Genomic DNA, 25,530 nt, shown 5'->3' on the forward strand with positions numbered 1-25,530 from the left:
AAGATGGACGCTGGGATGAGAAGTTCAGAACATCACCAAGAAACAGATCATAATTAACACTCCCTCAACAAGACTGTAGACAGACTGGTCATACCATCAGGAATGATTCTCATTAATAATTTTACTACAGCTTTGTTCCTTACCCATTAAACAGCTTTTTCCCATCTTCTTCCATATTATCACATAATCATTGGCTGGGTTTTCTTCTTCTCTATTACCTATGAGGGGAAATAACCTGTGAGCCTGAGCTGGCAAGAAAAAAGCAATTTCACAATTTTATTTATAAATTCAGAAAAGGATTAATATACCACAACACAATGAAATTCCTACAACTTTTTGACACTGATATTTTAAAAAATAGGAAAAAAATATGACCCATGCTTCAGCTAAGAGCAAGCAAAGATTCAGTCATTTACAGGGAGAATGAGCCACAAACACAAGCATTAAAGGTTTTCTTCTGGCCCGGCAGTGGTGGTGCATGCTCTTAATTCCAGCACTTGGGAGGCAGAGGCAGGTGAATCTCTGAGTTCGAGGCCAGCCTGGTCTACAGAGTGAGTTCCAGAACAGCCAGGGCTACACAGAGAAATCTTGTCTCAAAAAAAAAACTAAATAAATAAATAAATAAAAATAAAAAAATTAAAGATTTATTTATTTATTATGTACATAGAAGAGGGTGCCAGATCTCATTACAGATGGTTGTGAGCCACCATGTGGGTGCTGGGAATTGAACTCAGGACCTCTGGAAGAGCAGTTGGTGCTCTTAACCTCTGAGCCATCTCTCCAGCCCCAAAAATAAAAAAATTAAATAAAGGTTTTCTTCTGAAAAAAAAAATGGATTTCTGTAAAGAATACACATTGTCTTTACATAACTTAAAACTGTCAGAACTGGGCCGGGTGGTGGTGGTGGTGGTGGCGGTGGCGGCGGCGGCGGCGGCGGCGGCGGCGGCGCACGCCTTTAATCCCAGCACTCGGGAGGCAGAGCCAGGCGGATCTCTGTGAGTTCGAGGCCAGCCTGAGCTACCAAGTGAGTCCCAGGAAAGGCGCAAAGCTACACAGAGAAACCCTGTCTCGAAAAATCAAAAAAAAAAAAAAAAAAAAAAAAAAAAACCTGTCAGAACTGAAAACTCATGCTAACAAAAATATTCAAGTATCAAAAGCTAAACTTATTTATGCATAAGTGAAATGCATAATGGTTCGGAAAGGGTGTGAGACAACTCCTTTGTGTTAACTGGGTTTATGTCCTATACGTAAGCAGCAAGTATCTTTAAAGGCAACATACTCTATACACAAGAATATTATATTAAGCAAAGATAACTAGAGTTTATGAGTTCAATAAATTACACATGTAACCATTGTTTAGACTTCTGACACTTTATTGAGGATTTAATAAAACTTGGTGTATTAGCTGCTATGTAACAGAACGGCAAATTCTTCATTTTATCAGCTTAACAGGGAACACAAGAATTCCTCTTAAAAGAAACTTGCTTTGCAAAAATATGCACCCTCGATATGGGGCCCCAACCTCTCAGGTCCAGTCCCCTTAGAGTGGGTGGTTCCCTGAAGAATGGCTGTCAAGATCCCAGAATGGCTGTCAAGAAAGGGAAATGGCTCTGCATTCTCCAGGGGGAAGAATTTGTTGTTTTATCTCTAAAGGGACTGAGAGAATGATGAGAGGGACAGAGAAGAAAGGAAGAGCTAGCACAATAGGGCCAAGCTGGGACTGGCTGGGGGAGAGGCGCCCAGGCCAAGGACAGCTGAGAGTTGTCTGCATTAATGCAAAGCTAGGCTCTCCACCTCTATTCTGCTCCCTTTCTTTAGTTAGGTATACAAATCCACAATGCCCTGTGTGAATAGAGCCTTTCTGAAAATCAGAGGCTCCAAGTTTCACATTGGGTGCACTTGGTGCAAATCAGTAGCACGGGACAAGAAAGTCTGGCCCCACATGGCAGAAGGAGTTGCAAGACCACGGAACTCACAAATACTTTTAGGAGAGCTCTTATTTACTATATATTACAGACTGCAGGTCTGAGGCACTTACTCAGACAAGCTACACCAAAACTGTATGGTTGGAGCCTCAAATTCAAACAGTCCTCCTGTCTCCTATCCAAACCTGATTTCTAAAGTAACAACACCCCCAAAAACTAATTACAGTTAAAACCAAGTAATTTTAATTCAATTCTAGATGGTCCCTAAGCTATCTTAACCACCTCTATACTCAATAGCATGTAGGATATATAACCACATGGAATTTATGTTTAGCATCCTATATTTGATCTTGATCAAAGGCCATGCTGGGTGTGGTGGCACATGCCTTTAATGCCAGTGCTTTAAAGACTGAAGCAGGTAGGTCTCTGAGTTTGAGGCCAGCTTGCTCTGTGGTGCTAAGTATAGAACTGAATATTGAATCCAGGGTTGTGCTCAGCAGGCAAGCGTCTACCAACAAACACTGTATCCCTAGCCTACATCCTTCACTGCCATAAGAGAAGCTGAGGCTAGAGCTCGGTGATAACCTGCTTGCCTAGCATGCTCAAGGCCTCAGTTCAAATTCCAGCACCACAAATCTCAAATGAGAGCTGGCTCTGTATTTCATTATATCTAATAAGACACTAGAAGGCCCTGTTTATTTATAAGGGGCACAAGAGCACGGAAGTTTTCAAAACGCCATAGATTTAGAATCAGGGGGCTTGAGCCTATGGCCCAGGCTTATGAGCTGTGAGACCCTGGACAACTCACCTATAACTTGAGACCCCTACACTTCCTCCCTATAATGAATATAAAATCAGCTGTACTCCCAAAGATGTCACAAAATCAATAAGAAAAATGTGTATAAATATATTATAAATGGACAAGAACTGTACATGTGTGATATTATCCTGGTTAGAGGAGAACCTAGTACTCAAACATTCCAGGAGCACTGAGCAAGCTGTGAGGAAAGAGCCAGATCATCTACACAGAAATCAAAGAATTCTGAACTGTGCTGGGCATTTGGTTCTTCATTTTAGTTAAATGATATCTAGTTTTAACCAACAAGCTTCACAGGAGCTAAAGGACATAATTAGATGAGAATTCTACTGGACTGATAATTTCTTCTTACAAAAAGAAAAAAAAGAGAGAGAGCTAAGAGCAATTGCTTAGTTGGTGTTCCTCCCAATCTTGCTAGTTAAATGTAAGCAAAAGCAATCCCAAACTGCATCTATAATGACCAGCAGCAGAAGCAGGCACAGCAATCACCTTAGCATGCATTGGAGTACCCATTTCATCACTTGGGAATTCTAATCCTACTTTTATACCTCTACAGACAATAAATAGTGCTAATTGGGAAAAAGTCTAACCTTCAACATAGATTTAATCCAGCACTGGCAGCAGAGCCAGGCAGATCTCTGTGAGTTCAAGGCTAGCCTGGTCTACAGAGTGAGATCCAGGACAGGCTCCAAAACTACACAGAGAAACCGTCTTGGAAAACCAAAACCAAAAAAGAAAGAAAAAAAGAAAGAAAGAGAGAGAGAGAGAGAGAGAGAGAGAGAGAGAGAGAGAGAGAGAAGAAAGAAAGAAAGAAAGAAAGAAAGAAAGAAAGAAAGAAAGAAAGAAAGAATACTAGAAAATGGGCTGGAAAGATGGTTCAACAGTTAAGAGCACTTGTTACTCTTCCAAAGGACCTGGCCTCAAATCTTAGCACCTACACCTTCTTCTGGCTTCCAAGGGTACCCCCCTCCACACACGCAGATAAATAAATAAAGTTCTAAAAAAGAAGAAAGACAGAGACAGACAAGGAGAGAGTCTGACAGAGTAGACAATGGGCTGGAGAGATGACTTCAGTGGTTAACTGCCGTGGAACAACCTTTGTACACTGTAAATATGTATTACTCTTACTGGTTAAAAAAAGAGCTGACTTGTCAACAGCTGGACAGATAGAGGTTAGGAGAGACTTGCAGACAAAAAGAGAGCACGAAGGGAGGAGTCTCAGAAGAGACACAGAGAAGCAAGATGAACTTGCCAAGCTGAAAAAAGGTACGGCCATGAGGCAGAGCACAGATAAGAAATATGAGTTAATTAAAAATGTAAGAGCTAGTTAATAGGGGCTAGAGAGATGGCTCAGAGGTTAAGCTCACTAGTTGCTCTTGGTCCTGAGTTCAATTCTCAGCAACCACATGGTGGCTCACAACCATCTACAATGAGATCTAGAGCCCTCTTCTGGGCAGAACACTGCATACATAATGAATTGATAAATCTTTAAAAGAAAAAGGGGGGGGGGTGCATAGAAATATGTGCAAGCAAAAAAACCACCCATATAAACACACACACAAAAATAAAACAAAATAAAAAAGAGCTAGTTAATAACAAGTCTGAGCTATCGGTCGAGCATTTATAATTAATAATACGTCTATGTGTGGTTATTTGGAAAGTGGCTGGTGGGACAGAAAAGTCCACCTACAGTTAAGAGCAAAGGCTGTTCTTGCAAAGGACCCAGACTTGGTTCCCAAGTACCCATGTCAGGTTGTTCATAAGTACCTGTAGTCTGTGGGCATTGCATTCACACTCACAATATCCCTAGACGCACACACATACATAACCACATAAATTAAAAATTTAAACAAGAAACACTAGACATTAGTTTTACAAGCACAGAGCTGCAACTTTAACAAGGAGGGAACATGTGGGGATGTTCACTGTACTCTACCAGACATCACTACTGCTGGAGTGTTTCAAACACATTTGCTCGGTCAGGTGTCAAAATGAGATAGGTGTCAGTGATATCTGATAGAAAAAAGCAGGGTCAGACTGCTCAGTAAATGACTAGCCCATGCATGGCTAAAAAAAACAGGCACCAAGGGCCAGTGCTTTACTGGTGTGTTCCAGTGACCAAGGAACACAGTTTACAGTGCTGTGCCTATGGTTTGAAATTACTGAACGATAAACCTACCCTTTTCCACACCTCACTTCTAGAACTGACCAAGCAGGAACAGTAGAAGAGAAGCCCTTTTAATGCTTGATTTAAGTTCTTTAAAACAAAACATTTGACCTAGTGTGGTGCCTCGTACTGGCACCCCAGCACTCAGGAGGCTGGGCCAGGGAAAATGCCTTGACTTCATGGCCAGTTTTGGCTACATAGTTCTAAGGCCAGCCTAAACTACAGAATAAATCCCTAACTCCAAAAACCAAAAGAAAAAAATCTTTAAATATAAAGCATAGATTTTCACAATTTTAAAATTCACCAAAATAAGCTAGACAGTGGTAGCACACTCCTTTAATCCCAGCACTCTGGAGTAAGAGGCAGAGGCACGTGGATCTCTGAGTTTGAGGCCAGCCTAGTCCACAGACAGGGCTATACAGAGAAACCCTGTCTTGAAAACAAACAAAATTCACCAAAATAAAACTAGACTCCAACAAGGAAGAAAAATATAGCTTTTAAATTTCACAAAACAGTAAGTAAACCAAAAGAACATGTGGTGAGGTAAACCACGGGTACATCATTTGGAGAAGACTTGGAATGTCTAGCTTGGTGGTAGATCCCTGGCCTAGCATGCCTGAGGCCCTGGGTTTAATCCTAGCACCATGGAGTGCTATTGCCGAGATGAAAGGAACACTTAGAGGACAGACTGTTGTAGCCCTAGACAGAAGATTAACACTGGTTAGCCTGTGTTCTTCTACTCTGCATCTCAGATTCCACATCTGTATATGGAACATTTGAGTTCTATTATGTTAACTTGCAAAATCCTTCAGATTTTATTATTCTCTGATCAAGCTCTATCCTGTGCATTAATCAAGGAGGAGAGCTAAAATGAACTTGCGATGTACAATTCTTCCGCTGCAGCAAAAGTTGGCAGCTGCCACAGCCATCCATTGTTTAAGTCTTATCAACTGGACTCGCTTGGGTTTCCAGGGACATACATGAACCAAACATCTGCTTGTAGCTCTGCTCCAGCGGTCATTCCACTAACACTATGAACACGGATCCATAAGAGGAAACAGGGTGAGCAATGGGCTCCCTGACCCCAAAGGACTCAGCACAAGAACACTTCAAATTTAAGAAAAATTACTCTTAGATGAGCCTTTAATCACTCACTGTTTTTATCTTTTGAGGGGTTTATGCATGCGTGTGTACAATATGAGTATGTGTGCATCCCTGTTTGTGAATACAGACACATGCCTGTAACAATATGTGGCAGTCAAAAGACAACCTCAGGTGCAGATTACTGCTGGATGCGGTGGCGTACACCTTTCACCCCAGCACCATGGAGACAGAGGCAGGCAGGCAGCTTTGAGTTCAAGGCTAGCCTGGTCTACATAGGGAGTTTCTGACAACCAGGACTGCAAATGAGATGTCTTAAAATTGTAGAGACTGAAAAGCAAATTGAATGGAGTTAAGACACACCAGAATGTTGTGGAATATTACTTTAACTATGTAAAGATGTGTTATATTTGTTTATGCTGCATTTGTTTAATAATGTAAGGATGTGTTGCTATTTCACCTTGCCTGCCTAAGGCACCTGATTGGTCTAATAAAAAGCTGAATGGCCAATAGCTAGGCAATAGGGGGATAGGCAAGGCTGGCAGGCAGAGAGAATAAGTAGAAGGAAGGATCTAGGTGTGTGTGTGTGTGTGTGTGTGTGTGTGTGTGTGTGTGTGTGTGTGTATGTGTGTGTGTGTGAAAGAGAGAGAGAGAGAGAGAGAGAGAGAGAGAGAGAGAGAGAAGGAGGAGGAGGAGGAGAAGGAGAAGAAGAAGAAGAAGGAAGAAGAAGAAGAAGAAGAAGAAGAAGAAGAAGAAGAAGAAGAAGAAGAAGAAGAAGAAGAAGAAGAAGAAGAAGAAGAAGAAGAAAATGAGAGAAGAAAAGGGAGACACCAAGGGCCAGCCAGCCAAATACGAGTAGGACACAGAATGTAAGGTTAAAGTCCCGAGGCAAAACATAGATGAAGAGAAACGGGTTAAGTTATAAGAGTCAGTGGGATAAGCATAAGTTAAGGCCAAGCATTCATAACTAATTTTAAGTCTCCATGTCATGATTTGGGAGCTGGTTGGTAGCCCAAAGAAAGCCTGCTACACCAGAAGACTTGGAATGCCTGTGAAAAGGAGGATGTTCTGGTGGGAGCTCCACCTCACCCCCTGGCACCCTGGCATCCCTATACCCAAAGAGTCTGGAATGTTTGGAAGGAGTCTGGTGGAAGATCCACCTCAACTCCCTTCTCCATCTCTTTCCCTAAGCCCTCCAAACACAGCTCCTCCAAACCCGCCCCTTCAAAGCCCTCCAAACACAGCTCCTCCAAACCCGCCCCTTCAAAGCCCTCCAAACACAGCTCCTCCAAACCCGCCCTTCAAAGCCCTCCAAACACAGCTCCTCCAAACCCGCCCCTTCAAAGCCCTCCAAACACAGCTCCTCCAAACCCGCCCCTTCAAAGCCCTCCAAACACAGCTCCTCCAAACCCGCCCCTTCAAAGCCCTCCAAACACAGCTCCTCCCGCAGAGAGGCTCAAGACCACTCTAACAGGGTATATAAGCAGCATCCCCAAAAACAGACATGTGGTTCTTCCGGTCTCACATCCCAGTCTCCTCTCTGGGGTGCTGGGAATCGCCCGGGAGCGCTTTACCCATTAAACCTGGGCTTTCCAGTTCGGTCTGATTCAGTTTGCTGTGTCCGCAGAGAGACTTATCAGAGGATAGCAGGCAGAACTGCAGAACTCGAAAACTTCTACCCTCAGATCTCCACTCTCACTCCTAGTGGCCACTGACCAAGGCCGAGAGGTTTGTTCTCCAGAAGGAGGACTAGAAACTCTGGGTTTAGATACACAGTACAGCAGTGACAAAGGGTGTGGGGGGGGAGCAGGCAGACAATGGTGATACATGCCTGTCAAGCTGGTCCTCACACACAGGAGGCTGGTAGTTCTGAGGCCAGCCTGGGCTACTTGGGGAAGGAGGAAGAAAGCTAACATCCTGAAAGGTGAGGCATCCAGCTCTTTCTCCACTCTGCTTCCTAAATGCTGTACTCAGGTCTGCAAGCTCTGCTATGAGAAAAACACCTACAAATGCCAACTACTGTCAGAGACCCTTCAAAAAAATCAGGTCCCTGGTTAGTCAATTTTACAGGGAAGAACTCTAGATAAATGCAAGAAGTCTGGCAAAACCAGATTTTAGATTTTTAGCGGCTCATTCCTGAATGAATAAGACACTCACAGTTATATATTTAAGGCAGTTCTCTAGATAAAAGACCAAGACAAATAAGGTGATTTTAAAAACGCTAAAGTAGGCTGGGAGTGGTGGCGCACACCTTTAATCCCAGTGCTTGGAAGGCAGAGGTGAGTGGATCTGTGTGTTTGAATCCTGTCTAGTCTACACACTGACAGCCAGACAGGACAGCCAGAGCTACATAATAGAGACCCTGTCTCAAAAAAACCAAAAACACCAAAACATATGGAGATGGTTCAGTGGTTAAGAACATTTTCTGCTTTTGCAGAGGACCCAAGTTTGGTTCCCAGCATTCATGGAGCTCCCAATTTTAACTACAACTCCAGAGCATTGTAGATGCCTCTGGGTATCTGTGCACATATCCCACATATGATAAATGCATATATACAAATCTAAAAATAAAAATAAATCTCAAAGGTTTTTTTGTTTTGTTTTGTTTTTTTGCAGGGGGGGGGTGTGGAGGAGTGGAGGGTGTTGCTTTTTGAGACATAGTTTCAATGTAGCCCAGCCTGGCTTTAAACTCGCCATGTTAGCACGGATTGAGTGGGGATGGAACTCAGGGCTTTGTGCATGTTAGATGAGCACTCCAACAACTCATCTTTATCCCATATTCCTAACCCTGTACTTGTTGATCAATGCTGGCTCTCTGTGAACAGGCAGAACTACCGCTCTGCCATGGAAAGCAACTGTGGCTGTTTCTCCACGCTCTGATTTCCTGTTTCCTTGTTTGTTTGAGACGGGGTTATCATACAGCCTAGGCTGGCTTTGAGCTGGCTATGTAGCAGAGGGTGGCCATCAATTTCTGATCCTTTGCTTCTACTTCTCAAGTTGCTGGGATTGTAGGCACATGCCACCATGTTTAATGGTTTTTGATATCTTTTGATAGTCTATTTATTTGAGTTTTGAGTACTGGGGGTTTGGGGGTTTTAATCAAACTAAACCAAATTCACTCCAGTAAAGCCACTTGTCCCCATTCAGCATGGATGAAGACAATGAGAAAAGATAAATGGCAAGGTGGGGAGCAACTGCAGCACACCCCACAGCCTTTAAGCAGAACATTTAAGGGAAACCCCGGCATCAGGAAGGCAAGAGCATCACACTTTATACTTTTGCCAAAGTGTGATCTCCCCCTTTATGTTTGTGTGTCTGAGACAGACTCTATGTTATCCAAACAGGCCTTGAAATCTGTGTTCAAGAGATCCTCCTGGGCCAGCAAGATGACTCAGTGGTCGAAGATTTGGTCCCTAGCACACACAGGAAAGAAAAGAAGGGAAGGGAGGATGGACATAAAGGAAAGGAAGGAGGCAAGGAAGGAAGGGGTCTACAGACATTAAATATAACAGGAGAAGTAAATCCATAAAGCTAAAAGAAAGAAATCTAGGAGACAACCTGGGAATGTTAAGTCCAAGAAGCACTAATCAGGAAAACATATTAAGGCTGAAAGTCTTAATGGGTCTGACTACATGAAATTCAAGCATTTGAACAACATAGACAAATAGATGAAACTCAGATATTCTTATGGTTCAAAACCAACCAGGGATTGTGTGACTGTGTCTAGATATTAAGTTTATGATTACTATGATCATATGTAATTTCTAGTTTCTATAGGAAACCAAGAACATACAGAGGCAGCACACAAAGGGAAGCAATCAGCTGAAACATAAAGAAATGCTCCAGCTCATCAGTGCCCTACACAAGTCACATTCAGACATTACTACTAGATGGTAAAAAGGAGACCAAGTACTGGGACAGTATAGAAATGCCACGCTTGTGGGGTGCAAAGTGATACATCCACTCAGTTCCTAACAGTACTTATGCCATCATGGCAAACCTGAGTCTGTCTCCCAGAAATCCCAAAACATGCCCGTATTAGACACTGCAAGACTGCTATTGGTAGTATTGTTTACAGTAGCCTAGGTACCCATTGCTATGGGGATCTACATACACCATGGAATACTATGTAACATTTAAGACCAATTAGCTAAGACTCTATCCAGCATAAATAGATCTTCAAATAGTAAACAAAGTGAAAACCAGAGTAAGACAGCATTTCCAAGAGATTCTAAAGCCAAATTCTAAAATAGCAGGGTAGAATCAAATATTTTGTGACCAAAGATAAACACCACCCTATTACTCAATGTTTTACAAAGATGACTGTAGAATTAAGAGCTTATATAAGCTATGTTAGGGAGGATTCTGTAGGGAAGGAATACGGGAAAGGTGAACAGAGGCCTTTGTCCACTGCAAGAGTGCCCAAACCATGGAAGAGTAAAGGTCTCCAAGCCTGATGAGCTGGTTTTGATCCCTGGGATATATCAGAAAAAGACAGCCAACTCCCACCCACAGTTATCCTTCAGCCTATACACATCCCATAATAAAAAAAAAAATCTTTCTTAAAGGCAAGGTGTGGTGGCACACGCCTTTAATTCCAGCACCGGGGAGGCAGAGCCAGCTGGATCTCTGAATTTGAGGCCAACCTGGTCTACATAGTGAGTTCCAGACCAATCAGGGCTACATAGTGAAACTGTCTCAAAAAAAAAAAAACAAAAAACAAAAAACAAAAAACAAAAAAACAAACCCAAACAAAAAACTCCCAAAATTTGAAGAACAATTTTGTACTCATGCATATATCAATGAAACCTTCTAAAATCTCTTACATGACAAGAGTCACATTTAAATAGACATACAGGGGACAAGCAATTATATATATTACTACTACAAAGTGAGAAGCTCAACATGTGTCTATGTGTTGTACATACTTGTTACTGTGGGTTTGTATGTGTGTGTGCTCCTGGATGTATGTGGATGTGCATGTGGAGGCCAGAGGTCAATACCAGGTGTCCTTCCTTGATCACCATTGTTTAGTTTTGGAGGTGGAGTCTCACTGAAACTCAAGATTTGGTTAATCATGGCTGGCTGGCTGATGAGCGTCTCTGCTCCGCCCCCTATGGCACTGAGACTGTAGGAGCAGCACTTTGTTGACTAAGCAATTTCCCAGGATCATAACTTTTTTAAAAAAAGATTTGTTTTATTTATATGTATGAGTGTTTTGTTTGTATGTATGTATATGCACTACATGTGTGCCCACAGATTTCAGAAAAAGGCATCAGATAACCTAGAACTGAACCTGGAACCTCGGGAAGAGCAGCCGTGCTCTTAACCACTGAGCCACCTCTCCAGCCGCAGAACTCATCATTCTTAAAACGAACTGAAGCTGCACTCAAACCCGAGCCTGATGCACACTAGGCAAGTGCTCTACTCCACTAAGCTATATCCTTCCATTTTTTTCATAAAATAGAAATATATTTTGAGAGCCAAATACAGTGGCTCACACTTTTAATGCCAGCACTTGGGAGGCTGAGGCAGAAGGATCAAGAAATCAAGACTAGTGCGAGGTACATAGCAAATTCAAGGTCAGCCTGGACTACATGAGACCCTATCTCCAAAAAACACAAAACGAAACAGAAATACTAAAAGGCAGCTTTAAGTTCTTTAAACAACAAGTTGGGATGGGACACCAAAGCAAAATCTAAAGCTCGAGTGACAGCCATGCCTCAGTCCACAAGGAAGACACGTTCCCTCACACTTCCGCTGGAAAAACAACTACTTTCTGGAGAATTTTCAAAAACAGACAACACCACAAAAATGTCTACCTGCTCAGGAACGGTCTCAGCAGAGTCCCATGTCCCGAGAGACCGCGCAGGCAGACTGGGGACCCGACATGGGTCCTCACAATGTGCTCATGACCACATGCTAATACAAACTGACTCACACTGGCAGGTGGCTGTCAGTTCTGCACTCACTGCCATGCCGTGAAGACCTCCGTTCCCACATACAAGGTAAGGCATGTGGCAGAGAGGTAGAGACAGGATGATCCCTTGGGTTCTTTGGCTGGCCAGCCCCAGGTCCCAGTGAGAGACTCTCAAAAAAAAAACAACATAGATGGCTCCTGTAGGATGCCATGAGTTTGACCTCTGACCTTCACACACACTCGAACACACACATGTACGTAAGTCACAGTTCTACTCCACATCTCCTTAGGACAGAACATGGGGGCTAAAAAGCAAACAAACCTGTTACCTTCCCCCTTTTCTCTGATCTTTGTAGACAAGGGCTAGCTATGTAGCCCAGGCTAGCTTAAACATGTGGTTGTCAACTTGCCTTGGCCCCCTCAGTGCTGGAACTACAGCATGAGCCACCATGTCAGGCATTATACCTCTCTCTCTTTTGGCTTTTCAAAACAGGGCTTCTCTGTGTAGCTTTGGTGACTGTCCTGGAACTCACTCTGCAGACCAGGCTGGCCTTGAACTCACAGAGATCCGCCTCCCGCCTCCCGCGTGCTGGGATTAAAGGCGTGAGCCACCACCGCCCAGCCTGTACCTCTCTTTTTATCTCAAATATATGAACATAGTACAAATTCCTAGAAAGGAATATACACATTTTAAATTCTAACAAACACTGCCAAATTCACCTCCACAAAAGCTCCCATTCCTGATCACAGTGTAAGAAGTTCTCTGCTTTCCCACAGCCTACTGGTAAGCACTGACTTACTGACTTAACAGTCTTGCAGGTATAGTAAACTATGTTTCATTTTATATCTAAATGTTTTGAACTACTGAATTTAAAGCTCAGGTGCATTTTACAATTAATAATAGCTGTAGACTAAGATGAACTGCTTACAGAAAAAAGTCAAGAGTCACATTAACAGTGTAACCAGGGAAGCTGGTGCCACTCACAAACTAAGAATTTCAGCATGGGGCACACCACGGCATCAACCGAAAGACACAGATGTGTCATCAAGGCAGATTTATTTGCCTTTCACTTGACATGCAGCGGCAAGGTCATTAGGCTCTGCCATACATTCGGGACACTGAAGAGTGCATTTGGTTCTACAGTCACGTTCTCACTTTCCTGTCTACGCATTTACTTAGTTTTGCCACTCTGACAACAGAACGTGGGCCTTGCCCATGTTAGGGAACTGCTGAACTACATCCCCAGCCTTTAGAGCTCTTCTTTGCTGATAATACCTCTCTGATCAATACATTTTATGAAGTGTTGCTAATGAATCTGATCTTTTCTAGATGTTATAAAGTACAAAGGTGCAATTGATGTCTAACCCTGAGCATCCAATAAAATTAAGATATAGATAGCTGCAATGAACATAGAAAAAGGAACAGAAAAATAAATGTTGGGGCCAGCCAACATGGTTCAGTGGGTAAAGGCGTTTGCCACCAAGCCTTATGCCTGTGTTTGATCCCTGGAGCCCACATTAGTGCAAGGAGAGAACCAACTCCCACATTGTCCACTGACCTCCATGAATAATCTGTGGCATATGCAGACAATACACATACACTAAACAAATAATTTTTTTAAAAAAAAAATTTAAAGTTTAGCTATCCATGAGGATATCCTAGACATTCTGAGATTTGTTTCTTAATGTGGTGGTTTGAATAGGAATGGTCCCTGTAGGCTCATATATTTGAATACTTGGTCATTAGGGAGTGGTACTACTTGAGAGGGATTAAGAGATGTGACATGCTGGAGTAGGTGTGGTCTTATTGGAGGAAGTGTGTCACTGGGGGTAGACTTGGGGTTTCAGAAGCTCAAACCAGGTCTAGAGGCTCATTCTATCCCTGCTGCCTTCAGATTCTGATGTAGAATCCTCAGCTACCATGTCTGCCTGTGTGCTGCCATGCTCCCTACCATGAGGATAATAGACCAAACCTTTGAAACCAAAGCCAGCCCCAATTCAACGCTTTCCTTTATAAGAGTTGCCATGGCTGCGGTGTCTCTTCACAGCAGTAGAACAACAACTAATAGACTTACAGAGTTTTTTTAAGGATTTGCCTATTTTCTTTGTAAGTGCACATGCCCGTGTAAGTATATGGGCATCACATAGGTGCAGGTGCCCGAGGAGGCCAGAAGAGGGTGTTAGAGCCTCTGGAACCTGAGTTACAGATAGTTGTGAACTGCCATTGTGGGTGCTGGGACCAAACCTGGATTTTCTATAAGAGCAAAAGAATTCTTAACCACTGAGCCATCTTTCCAGCCTATCATTATTATTATTATTATTATTATTATTATTATTATTATTATTATGCACGTATGTATGAGGCAGTGGGGGTTATGTGCACTAGGTTTATGTGCCTGCAGAGGCCAGAAGAGGGCAATGGATCCCCTGAGCTAACAGTTTTCAGATACCCAAAGTAGTCCTGAGAACCAAAATCTAGTCTCCTGTGATGCTTAGGTATGAAACTGCAGATTACTTTGAATTCCAGCTCATTCTGCCTCCACCTCTCCTCCCCAAGTGCTGGGATCCCACCATGCCTGGCTGGGATTTGAGTTTATAAAAACAAAACACTAATTCAGACCCACATACTCTGTAAGTGACCACATAAATGAGATGACCTCTGTTCACAAATGTTGATTCGCTGTCAAAGGCTCATGCCTATGAAGATAAACCTATTAGCAATGATGGCTGAAATAAGATAGTCACACATCTTCTTACCCAGTTCTCTTCAAGATTATCTCCAGGTAACAGTTTTTTTCAAGGAGAATCAAATTAGTTCTAACAGGGACTTTGACCTTACTATCCTGATAAATCAGTAGCTATTATTATAAAAATAAGTACCATAATTTATCTGCCATTCTAGAAGAGTTTCAGCTCAAAACTGATAACCCAATAAACCTCTACCCATCCTACTCAATTGTCAAGTAAAATTTACATTCACAGATAAAGAGGTCCTTCAGGCTACTTTAAGAGTCAAATGCTCTTGCTGCTTTCACACCCCCACACGGGCGTGTGCAAGTGAACACACACAAGTGACCCTACACATACTCTCCATGTCAGACTGAACGAAGAAAGAGAGCAAGAGGTGGAAAGAGCAGGACCTTGATGTGATATGTGCTAAAACTTAGCTGTAATTTATATTTTGGTCACTGAGCTGCCTTTTGAAAAAGCTGATACCACAGCAAGACTGTCTTTCCTTTGGGGAGCTGAGCAGCAGATAAAAGCATCTTCCTAAGGCACCAGGCACGGTGCTGCCCTGCCACCACTGAGGAGTCCCTGCCCATCTAGAGCAGCCCTGCCGGGTGCTTCTAAAGACAATGCTGGACGCCCGCTATTCTTCTAATGGGGTGGAAGCAGTAAACTATGCAGAGTGCTGTGCTAATCCTCCCCCAAATCCCATAGCTCTGGGCGGGCGGGGGGAGGAACAGCACACGAAATATCAAACTGAACCACGGGCAGTAGCTCTGGGTTCCAGAAGTTCCTAACATTCTTATATCTAAGGAGGACATGGTGGAAAGGGAGAGAGACACATACAAAAGCCTATCAAAAACATGCAAAAACTAATTTTGATCCTAATTCTTCTAATGTGCTAGCCAACATTTGCCCCAATCATCTGTCAGTCCCACTGCATGGGAGGCATGGAGCAGCAGGCACTTTCACACAGCGAGACTGGGAGAGATGCTACCAGAGTGTAAATTACTAATTAGCTCAAAGGAAGACAAAGAGAGAAAATACCTGTCACAGAGTACTGTTTACAACTTGACATATAATACAAACAGCCCTGAACATTTCAGAGGAGCCTTTACTTCCCAGACTTCTATTAACATGTGAATGGAAAGGAATAGTATTATAGTCTTTAAAAACTGTCCATGTCTCAGAAACAATAACACATGACTAGAAACAATGCTTCCCAAATAATTTGTAATTTTCTCGTCCTTATGAAAGGAAAGTGTTTCTAATTATTACAATCAGCTTTTATAAGGAGCTATATTTCATAGCTCTGATAACAGCTTAAAGAGGAGGGAGAAAAGGAGACGAAGCCCACAAGTTCTGTGGTTCACATTTGTCAGGATGCAACTAATAGCCTCCTGGCTTAAGTTAGACAGGCCTGTCTCCATTCACACATTTAACATCTTAAACACTGGAGAGTGACTGCAGACGAGATGGGGTCAGTTCATTTCTGTTTGGGGGTGGTGGCCATGTTACTATTTCTGTGGATCACCTCACTGTAAGGCAGACCTATTTGCATGAATTCAGGTCAACACTTCTGAAGTAGACCCTTGTGTACATTGGTCCTTTCTGGCTCCTTGAAGCTGCATAGAGATCTTCAAGGTAGGAATTTCATCTCAAATATTTCATGGCATGGCTTAACAGTCCTGATTCTCACACAATCATCATCATACAATATTAGCAGCTACCACATCTTAAGGATGTGAGTTCCAAGAAGTTCTCAACAGAAAAGCATTTGACAACACAATTTTTTGTTAATAGCAGGGGCCTACACATCTGTCATTCACAGATCACAGAATCTTTCCGGCATCTACTAAAGAAAGCACACTGTATAACCTTACAAAGTCCTCCTAATATTTATTTACTTAGGTTTCTTGAGAGAAAGTCTCACTGTTAGCCCAAGCTGGACAGAAACAATATAGCCCAGGCTGGCCTGGAATTTATGGTAACCCTTATGGCCCAACCTGAGTGCTGTGATTCCAGGCCCTGTATCAATACCTCTGAATTCTAAATTCCATCTTGACATTACTTTGCCCTAAAGACTTTGACTAAAATAAAATTTATACCAAACTTATTCTCTTTCATTTTTCCCCAAGATAATTATTTATTGAGACAGGGTCTCTCTATGTAGCCCTGGCTATCCTGGAACTATATAGAGCAGGCTGGTCTCAAACTCAGAGATCTTCCTGCCTCTGCCTCCAGTGTGGGCCACCACACCTGGCCTCTATTTTAATTTTTTATGTGCATGAGTGTGTTTGCCCGTATGTATGTGCGATCACCACATGCATGCCTGGTGATGCTGGACCATAAGAAGTCATAGGATCCCCTGGAACTGGAGTTATAGGCGATTGTGAACTGCCATGTGGGTGCTAAGGACCAAACCTGGATCCTCTGCATAAGCATCAAGTGCTCTTAACCACTGAGCCATCTCATAGGTAAACCCCCTTTTCTTTTTTAAAACAAATGTGTTCATATTAATTTTTCCTATTTTACTTGTTTAAAAATACTTAGAAAATGTAAAGCAAGTCAGGTGATGTGAAAACAAGTAGCAATTTTGAGTATCATTTCTGTGACTTTCCTCCAGATTGAAAAATTGTAATAAAACCCATAGTCTTCAAAAAAAAAAAAATAGTTTTGCAGGTCATAGTAGTGAGTTAGACAGACTCCCTGTGGGTTCAGGCCAGCTACATTTTTAATTTTAATGAATAAATTGATTTATTTCACCAAATAAAAGCAGAGTATTTAGTACATTTTTTAGACAGGCATACATAAAGAGAAAATAAAAAAAGTAAAATAGCAATGTTCTGAACAGATTTTTACTTATGGATATCTGCGCTGAAGCATAACTTCCATTTTTTCCTCAAACAGCAATAATCTTTCAACAGAGTGAAAAATATTTTTCCAACTTCAAAAGTAGACAGGCAATTTGCAACACAGTAAGGTGCTATAAAATTGGTTTGGGGTTGTTGGTTTTGTAAAAACAATCTTGGAATAAAATTTAGGAAAAAGCACAGGAGAACTTTGATGCCATATGTGTATGAGATGGCACCCTTATGGTCCTAGGTTCACCACTCACAAAGAAGCAGAGGGTGGCACATGGCGGCAGGCACCTGGAACCCAGAACCGAGGTAAGTGCAGGAGGCTAAGAATTCCAGGTCAGCCGGGGGTGATGGCACAGGCCTTCAATCCTGGTGGGAGGCAGAGGCAGGTGGGACTCTGACGCCAGCCTGATCTAGAGAGTGAGTCCAGGACAACCAGGGCTACACAGAGAAATCCTGTCTGGAAAAACAAACAAACAACAACAACAAAGAATTAAAGGTCATCCTTTTCCATACATAGACAGTTTCAGATTCTAGGCCAATCTAAACCATATGAAACCCCACCTCAAAAACAAAAACAAAGAAGAATGAGACTTGTTTCAAAACAGACCACAGAGCATTTAAAGACTGGCAAAGTCCCTAAGAGGCCTAATCTCACAGTTTAGATCCCTAGTGCCCACATAAAAAGCCAGACAGGGTGACACTGTCTGTAACTCTAGGACTAGGGGAGCAGAAATGACAGACTCTGGGGCTTCCTTACTGGCCAGCCCAGCCTAGTTGGGAAGATGGGATTTAGTGAGAGACCTTGTCCCAGAAAGAGGTGGGGAATCAGTGACCGAGGAAGAACACACACTTCCACCTGCACATGTATATGTGCACACACAAGACTGAGGAGCCGAGAGGTATCAGCGGTAGAACACAAGCTCAGTGTACATGAAGCAGTGGGTACAATCCCCATCATCAAAAATAAAAGAGTAAATGTATCCTTGAGTTGACAATTGACAAAACAGTATTTGTGCTGAGAGACTATTAACGACCAAGTACGTCTTTATAGATATAGGCAAGTCACTTCATCTCAAGAGACACTTTATTTCAATACAGTAGACCTTGCCTCAGGATCACTGTGAGGCGTTGGCTTCCAACAGAATCTGGAACGAGGGTCATGCATTTCATTGATACCTTCTGGTACCAGGGAATAAGTAGGGTTTTCATTTTTTGTTTGTTTGCTTGTTTGCTTATTTGTTTTTGAGACAAGGTCTCACCTTGCAGCTCAGATTGGCCTGGAACTTACTACATAGTCTAGGCTAGGCTTGAAACTCCTAGAAATCCTCCTGCCTCAACCTCCTGAATGCTGGAATTACAGTCATGGGTTACCACACCAGCTAGAGCTTTTATAAACACCATAATAAGCAGATATTTTTTTCTAGTAAAAGATTGAGGATAAGGCAAGAATAAATAAATACAAATATAGCATTAAATATGTGCTGATTAGAAAAAAAAATTTCCTGAAAATAATAAAATGCTAGAAGAGATTACCTACAAGGTTGCCCTCCTGCCACTGAAGATTTATAAGAAAATGGGGTGTTTTGATCTACCTGGGATGATTTGGGTGGGATATTGACTGAAGTTGCAGGATAAACCCAAAGTCTTTTCAAGGTCTCTTCCCATCCAAAGACTCTAAGATTAACCACAAAAAAAAATTAATTATGTACAACCTACTCATCCAAATCTAAAAATAAGTTTTATTGTTAGCAAATAAGACAATAAGCAAAATAAAAGTGATGTTCCACTGACAGCTGGGTATGGCAGCCAGTGCCTACAGTCCTGGCACTAAGACTAGGCAGGAGGATAGCCATGACTTTAAGGCTAGGTGAGAGTACACAGTCAGTTTCAACAGGGTGAGGTCTGATCTCAAAACAAAACCAAAAAACTACAGACAAGCCAGGTGTGGTAAAGCTCACCTTTACTCCCAGCACAGGAGAAGCAGAGGGTGGGTCTCTATGAGTTCATGCCAGTCTGGTCTATCTAGTAAGTTTCAGGCTAGCTAGCCAGGGATATACAGTGAGACCCTGTCTCAACACAAAACATTTCTACTTGGTGAACAAAAGAAATCACAGCTTGAACTTAACATTGGAGTCCTTATGATAAGTAATAGCGTCTATATTAAAAGATCATCCATTTGCAGCCAGGCATGGTGACCCACTGCTTTAATTCCAGCATAATAGCAGCAGAGGCAGGCCTATCTCTGTGAGTTAAAGGCCAACCTGGACGACACAGCAAGTTCCAGGCCAGCCAGGGCTACATATTGAGATCAGTGTCTCAAAAACAGAAAAATTCACCCATTTTCAGTTTTGGAAATATGAACTGAGGACTGAGAGTGTGGCCAGCATGTGTGATGCTCTGGAGTTCACTACCAGCACAGAGGAAGAAAAAGAAAGGAAGGAGGGTGAAGGAAGGAGGAAAGAAAAAGGGAGAGAGGAGATGTTGTGAAACAACCATTCACAACAACAGTGGTTCAGCACACTACAGCAGTGTAACAGAAACAAAATAAAGACTCAAATAAGCTCCTTCCTTTGACTGAGCTTGTAGTTTGTATTTTCAGGAAGACAGATAAACACATCACCTTTTGACAACAGCATCATAAAAACGCCACTATCTTAATCAGAATACAGCCAGCCAAACACAGCTACAAGGGCATGTACACATACCTTGCAGAAACAGGCATCTCATATTAAAGTCACTCTTCATTTCCAAAGTTATTATTTCTAGACTAATCTCAAATTAAGAAGCAAAACTTTGTAATTAAATTTTTCTATAAGTTGGTAAATAAATCTACCTACCTTGAATCTGCCTAGAAGAATTCAGAAAACAAACCATTGAACGATAAGCTTGCCCCATCAGTTAAAAGCTAACCCAGAGTTCAGATTTTAAATTATCCAAATGTGTGTGTGTGTGTGTGTGTGTGTATGTTTCTGATAACCACAAATCAAAAGCAAACTTTGCCAGAAACCTAAGTTTTGCTACTTATGCAAACATCCACCAAATAAGAGCAATGTAAAATCACACAGCTTTGGAAAAGAGGGCTAGGCTTTGCTTTTTAGAGAGAGCACTAATCCCAGAGGTGGGTATTTGCTTCTCCTTATGTTTGTTTGTTTGTTTGTGACAGAGTCTCATGTCACCCACACTGGCCTCATACTCACTCATGTGGGCAAGGCTGACCCTTCTGCCTTGGCAGTGCTTAGGATGACAGGCATGCACTACCATACAGTGCCAGGCAATCAAACCCAGGCCTTCAGGAATGCTAGGCAAGCACTCTACCAACTGAGCTACACCCCAAGTCCCTAGAATAGGGGTTGTTGAAGTTTGTTGTCTAGCTTGCAGTGCTAGGACCAACGCAAGGCCTTACACATGCTAGACAAGTGCTCCACCATCAGCAACACTTGCAACCTCCACAGGACTTCAAGGAGAAAAGGTATCATCATTGTGTATCTGAATGTACACAATGAAATAATCTCCACTAGAAAGAGGCTCAGTGGGTGAGCACTGAATGCTCTTCCCTGAAGACCCAGGTTAGATTTCTAGAACCCACACACAGCTCCCAACTGCCTGTAACTTCAGTTCCTGAGGATCTGATTCCCTCTTCTGCAGTGTCCCTCTGCAGGCACCAGGCATGCATGTGGTATACAGACATACATGCATGCCTACAAAGCACCCATACACATAAAAATTAAATTTTAATTTAATCTTAAAAAAGATTCTCAAGAATAGTTTGTACCCTCTGTCCCCATGAAAGAGAATTATACATTACTTTCACATTATCAAATGCAAAGTAAATAGTCATCAATATTTTTAGCTAAATGTAAAATAAACACTTTATAATGAAAATCATTAAAATACCACCAAGAAAGAATAACCTAAATTCTGTCCCCAAATTCTAATCTTCCTTTTAATCTCCAAATCAGTCTTACAGGGCCAGGAGATGGCTTATTGGGTAAAGGAGCTTGCCGCCAAGCCTCACAATCTGAGTTCGATCCCCAGCAACCCCATGATGGAAAGAGAGAACCAACTCCGCAAGTTGTCTCCGACCTCCACATGTGCTCTACATACATACAATTAAGTAAATGTAAATATTTTAATTAAAAATAAGTATTACACATCAAAAGGTTCGAAAGAACCTTTAGAATAGAAATATGCCCTTCCTATTCACAATCATCAAATATAGCAGGCAGAAGGACTACAATCTTATCTTACAGAATTTTTTTCATAAAAGGTGCTCATAAATTCATTATATTATATAATCTAAAAGATAAGTCCACAGCTCTAAAACTCTCCACAACTCTACACTCCATCTTTCTTTTTTACAGTCTGAAAAACTGGGGAGTAAGCAGCTACACAAAAATGTCCCACACAAAGCTGGAAGCCCTCAGAGCCCTGACTTCAGTCTCCCCCTTAGTAGACTTCCCTGGTTGGTTAGTCACCTTTCTCTGAGTGAGTTATCCTCCTTCTTCAGTCCCTGAAAACAGCTAGGCAGAGATCTGGCTGACCAATGAGAACAAAAAGGGTCTTATCCTTCTCTGTCCCAATGGTGAGGCACTCTTCAGTGGAAAAGAAAATGCTGTCCATTAGATGCCCTGCCAGCACCTGTCAGGCACAAAACTACCACACCACCCACCCAAACTATGGCAGAGCACAAGCCCAGTGTAAACAAACACCTGTACCTATTAGCACATTAGTGAAATCAAAAGGGCTTTAAGCACCTAGGGCTGCCACTTTTTCTATTACACAACAACCAAATCCAACCAAAGTGGGTCTCGTCTTTTCAAAGTGGACATGAAAGTGGGTTTTCAAGCGACGGAAGATGGAAACCGACTCCTTGAAGGGAGAACAAGGTTTCTGGAATTTCCTACTTTTAGGGACAAAAGGACTCACAAATTCAACCCACATTTCTCTTAACAAAGAACTCCTTTGCTGCACCCCACCTGGGCCCCTATTTTTCAGGTCTTACCCTGGTTTCCAGGGCCCCTTTCACTCACCATGGTTCCTTATCTTCTTCACCAAAGGCCCCCACACTGGGTTCTTCACTACAGCGTTTGTGCCCTGCCCCTTCCAGACCTTCTGGGGCACCTCAGGGCAAAATGCACATTCAGTCCCCACGGCTGTGCAGCCCACCCCGGTTCTTCCCATCAGGACTCTCCCGGCTCCCCTCAGCCTTGTTTCTCTGCCCTCACTCCCCACTCCATCCTCTAAAGCCCAGGGCCCCTCTCCTCCCCGCTCCTCTCCTCAGGCTGCTTTTCGCCGGTCCCTGCACTCCCCTATCTGTGCCTTGAGGAACCCCCCTCTTCCCTCGACAATTCCCCAGTCCCCCTGTCCCAGGGCACCATCACTCAAGCCGTGCTTCTCCTCGCGTCCTTCCAGCTTGTTCTTGTTCTCCAGAACTGTCCTATTGACGCCCAGCTCGATGCAAGCCTGCCTTTTCACTACCGCTCCAGTTTCTGACTCCACCTGGTTGTAATCCAGGTCCCTTCGGCCTGCCTCACTTGGCAGAATTCACACCCACCACCCAGCTATGGACCCACACCTTGCCGACAGATCCCACCCCAGCCGATCCCAGCCCTTCAGCTCATCCCTGGCTCCGCACTAGTTCACACCCTTGTCACGTCTGGCTCTTAATCACTCTCTCTCCCCTACTCCCAACTACTCCCCGGTTCTGCTCCTTGTCTTCCACTTGCAACTCCTCTGCCCTCGGTACCCCTCACCCCAGCACCCCCCACCTGCCAAGCCTTGCCTCCTGCTCCTAGCCCTGACCCCGGATCCCTCTCCCCAGCCCGGGGCTTCCTAACCTCATCCCGGAGCCAGCCTGGGTTTCTCTCCCACTCCTCTCCCCGGCTTCTAACCCTTTCTCCTAATCCTCCTCATCTCCCACTCCGCGGCCGCTCCCCCCGCAGCCTGCCTGCCCCTCGCTCCCCTCAAGGCTTTCACCTCAGACCCCAGACGTCGCCCACCCCGCCAAAACGCAGCGCCCGCGCGCCGGGGCTCGCGCCTTCGCTGTCGCCGCCCGTCGTCCCGCCCCGGGCGCCCCAGGACCGCCGGCGTCGCGGCCCCGCCCCTGCCGCCGCTCCTCCCGCCCGCCAGGCGCGCGCCGCCTTTGTCGCCCCTCACCCGGTGTTTGAGGGGATTTTTTTTTTTCCTCTCCTTTAAAAGGGGAGGGCCGGCATGCCGGGGCCGCGTGTCCCCGCCTCCGAATGTCTGCGCGGGCTCCAGCCGCCGCGGCCCCCACGCCCCCCGGGCCGCCCCCTCGGCCGCCCCGCCGGCCCTCCGCCCCCTCCCCACCCCCCCTCTATTTACCGCCATCATCAGCACGCGCGAGCTGTCACCAGGGCGCGAGACAAGCGGGCCGGCCACGCCCCCTGCCGCCCATTGGCCCGCCTGCCAGAGCCCCGCCCCCAGGGCCCCGCATTGCGCCAACGGCGCGCCTCGCGGCCGCGACCCCTGCCCTCGGCGCCCTCTCCGCGGGTTCGCGCCGCGGGCACCAAGTTTCGGGTCAGCCGTGAAGGCGCGGGTGGCCGGCCGGCGTGAGAGGGCAGGCGCGGAGTGGCGCGGGAGTCGCAGGCAAAGTTTGGTTGAGGCACAAGAGGGTACAGAAGATTTCTAGACAAAGAGACTCTTAAAGGTGCAGAGACTAGTGTCTGGCCCTCCTCCTTAAAGGGCCAGACACTCTCCGAGCACCACTCCTTCTTCCCAGCCCTCTGTCTCCCCGGACCCGTAAAGGAAATTTGCGCGAGTGCCGCTTACTCTGCGGCTTACCTTTAATATGTCTCCCCGCTCCACAGAGGCCTTTTCCACTCCTGCTTGTTTTTTGGTTTTGTTGTTTTCTTTACGGTGCAGCGGCAGCCAGCGAACCATGGAGTTTCCCCGGGGCAGCGTTTGCAAAAGTTACTCTTGGCGCCCAGACAAGCACACACGTGTGGACTTTTACCACTGACGACCCAGGCGGGATTCAGCTGTTTTATGAAAATCCTCTTCAACGGGAGAGGGAAAAGATCGTTGTTGCTCCCAAATGGGGCCTGGGAAATAAATCAGACCGAGGTGGCAGTGGTCCTAAGGACTTCCGAGAAGGATGAAGTCCATTCTGAAACAGAAAGACTGGCTTGCAAGGTAGGCAAGCTTCCTGGGCACACTGTCCTGACAAACCTTCCAGGGAAGGATCCCTCCAAATAAGATAAAGTGTTAGAACACCCAAGGCAAGGCTAAGACGGGTAAAGACATTTTTAATTTAAGAAATAAATATATTATATGCTACAGTGGATCAAGGCTTTACGTCTGTAAATATGAAATAAGGAAGCAAAAAAGGCAAAGATTAAAAAATAAAGCCGGACATGGTAATCAAAGCAGCCAGGAGACAGAGGCAGCAGTACGGCACTGAGTTCTTAGTCTCTAAAGACTGCATGGTGAATTCAGGGCAGTTTTAACTGAGTAATAAGACCATGTCTGTATTGTAGCCTAGGAGGAAAGAGCCTCCTGGGAGAGGACTGAGGCCCTAGGTTCAGTTACCTTGGTGGAGGCATGTCACCTTTAACAGTTCTCTTTATGGAATTCTAAGGTGTAACTCTTTACCTTAAGTGAATGCAATAATAAAAATTTAAAGGCTGTTTTTCCTTCTCTTTCCCAGTTCCCAACAACTTTTCTTGGAGAAGACAATTAAGCATCTTATTCACTGTTCCTAACAAGGTGCTTTTCTGAGTGAGGAATCTGGAAGCCACTTAAAATTTGAGGAAGTTGTGTGCTCAGCCTAGCTAGAAGGAAAAATTGTCCCACCACTGTGAGCACACATTACATCTGTGGCTCTCAAAGTCTATCACCAGAGGTTCTCTGAGACCCAAATATTTTTAAGTTTTAAAATAATATTGGAAGTAATCGCTCTTTGTTGTGGGAATGTCATTTACACAGCTAATAAAAAAGAACGTAAGGGCAAAGAATGACGCTCAGTGGTAACGCACTTGCTGCTGAGCCTG

The 25,530-nt window shown here is 44.0% G+C and overlaps 1 protein-coding gene across 12 annotated transcripts in view; it reads right to left on the reverse strand.

Annotated features, from left to right (window-relative positions):
- The window catches only part of Usp49 (ubiquitin specific peptidase 49), a 70,781-nt gene extending 46,133 nt beyond the window's left edge, over positions 1-24,648 (reverse strand). For 2 of the 12 annotated variants that reach the window (XM_037199594.1, XM_028887189.2), the window contains exons 1-3: positions 23,864-23,927; positions 19,114-19,195; positions 144-218 (exon numbers count right to left, since the gene is read on the reverse strand). The gene's annotated coding sequence lies outside the window, so the exon portion shown is untranslated. Of the gene's footprint in view, positions 1-143; positions 219-19,113; positions 19,196-22,551; positions 23,550-23,677; positions 23,808-23,863; positions 23,928-24,322 lie in introns of those variants that run through there. The other 10 variants (XM_037199596.1, XM_037199591.1, XM_037199592.1 and 7 more) reach the window with 9 other exon arrangements.
- Between the last annotated feature and the right edge of the window lie 882 nt (positions 24,649-25,530).

The sequence above is a fragment of the Peromyscus leucopus genome, chromosome 16_21 (assembly GCF_004664715.2).
Source record: "Peromyscus leucopus breed LL Stock chromosome 16_21, UCI_PerLeu_2.1, whole genome shotgun sequence".
Lineage (NCBI taxonomy): Eukaryota > Metazoa > Chordata > Mammalia > Rodentia > Cricetidae > Peromyscus > Peromyscus leucopus.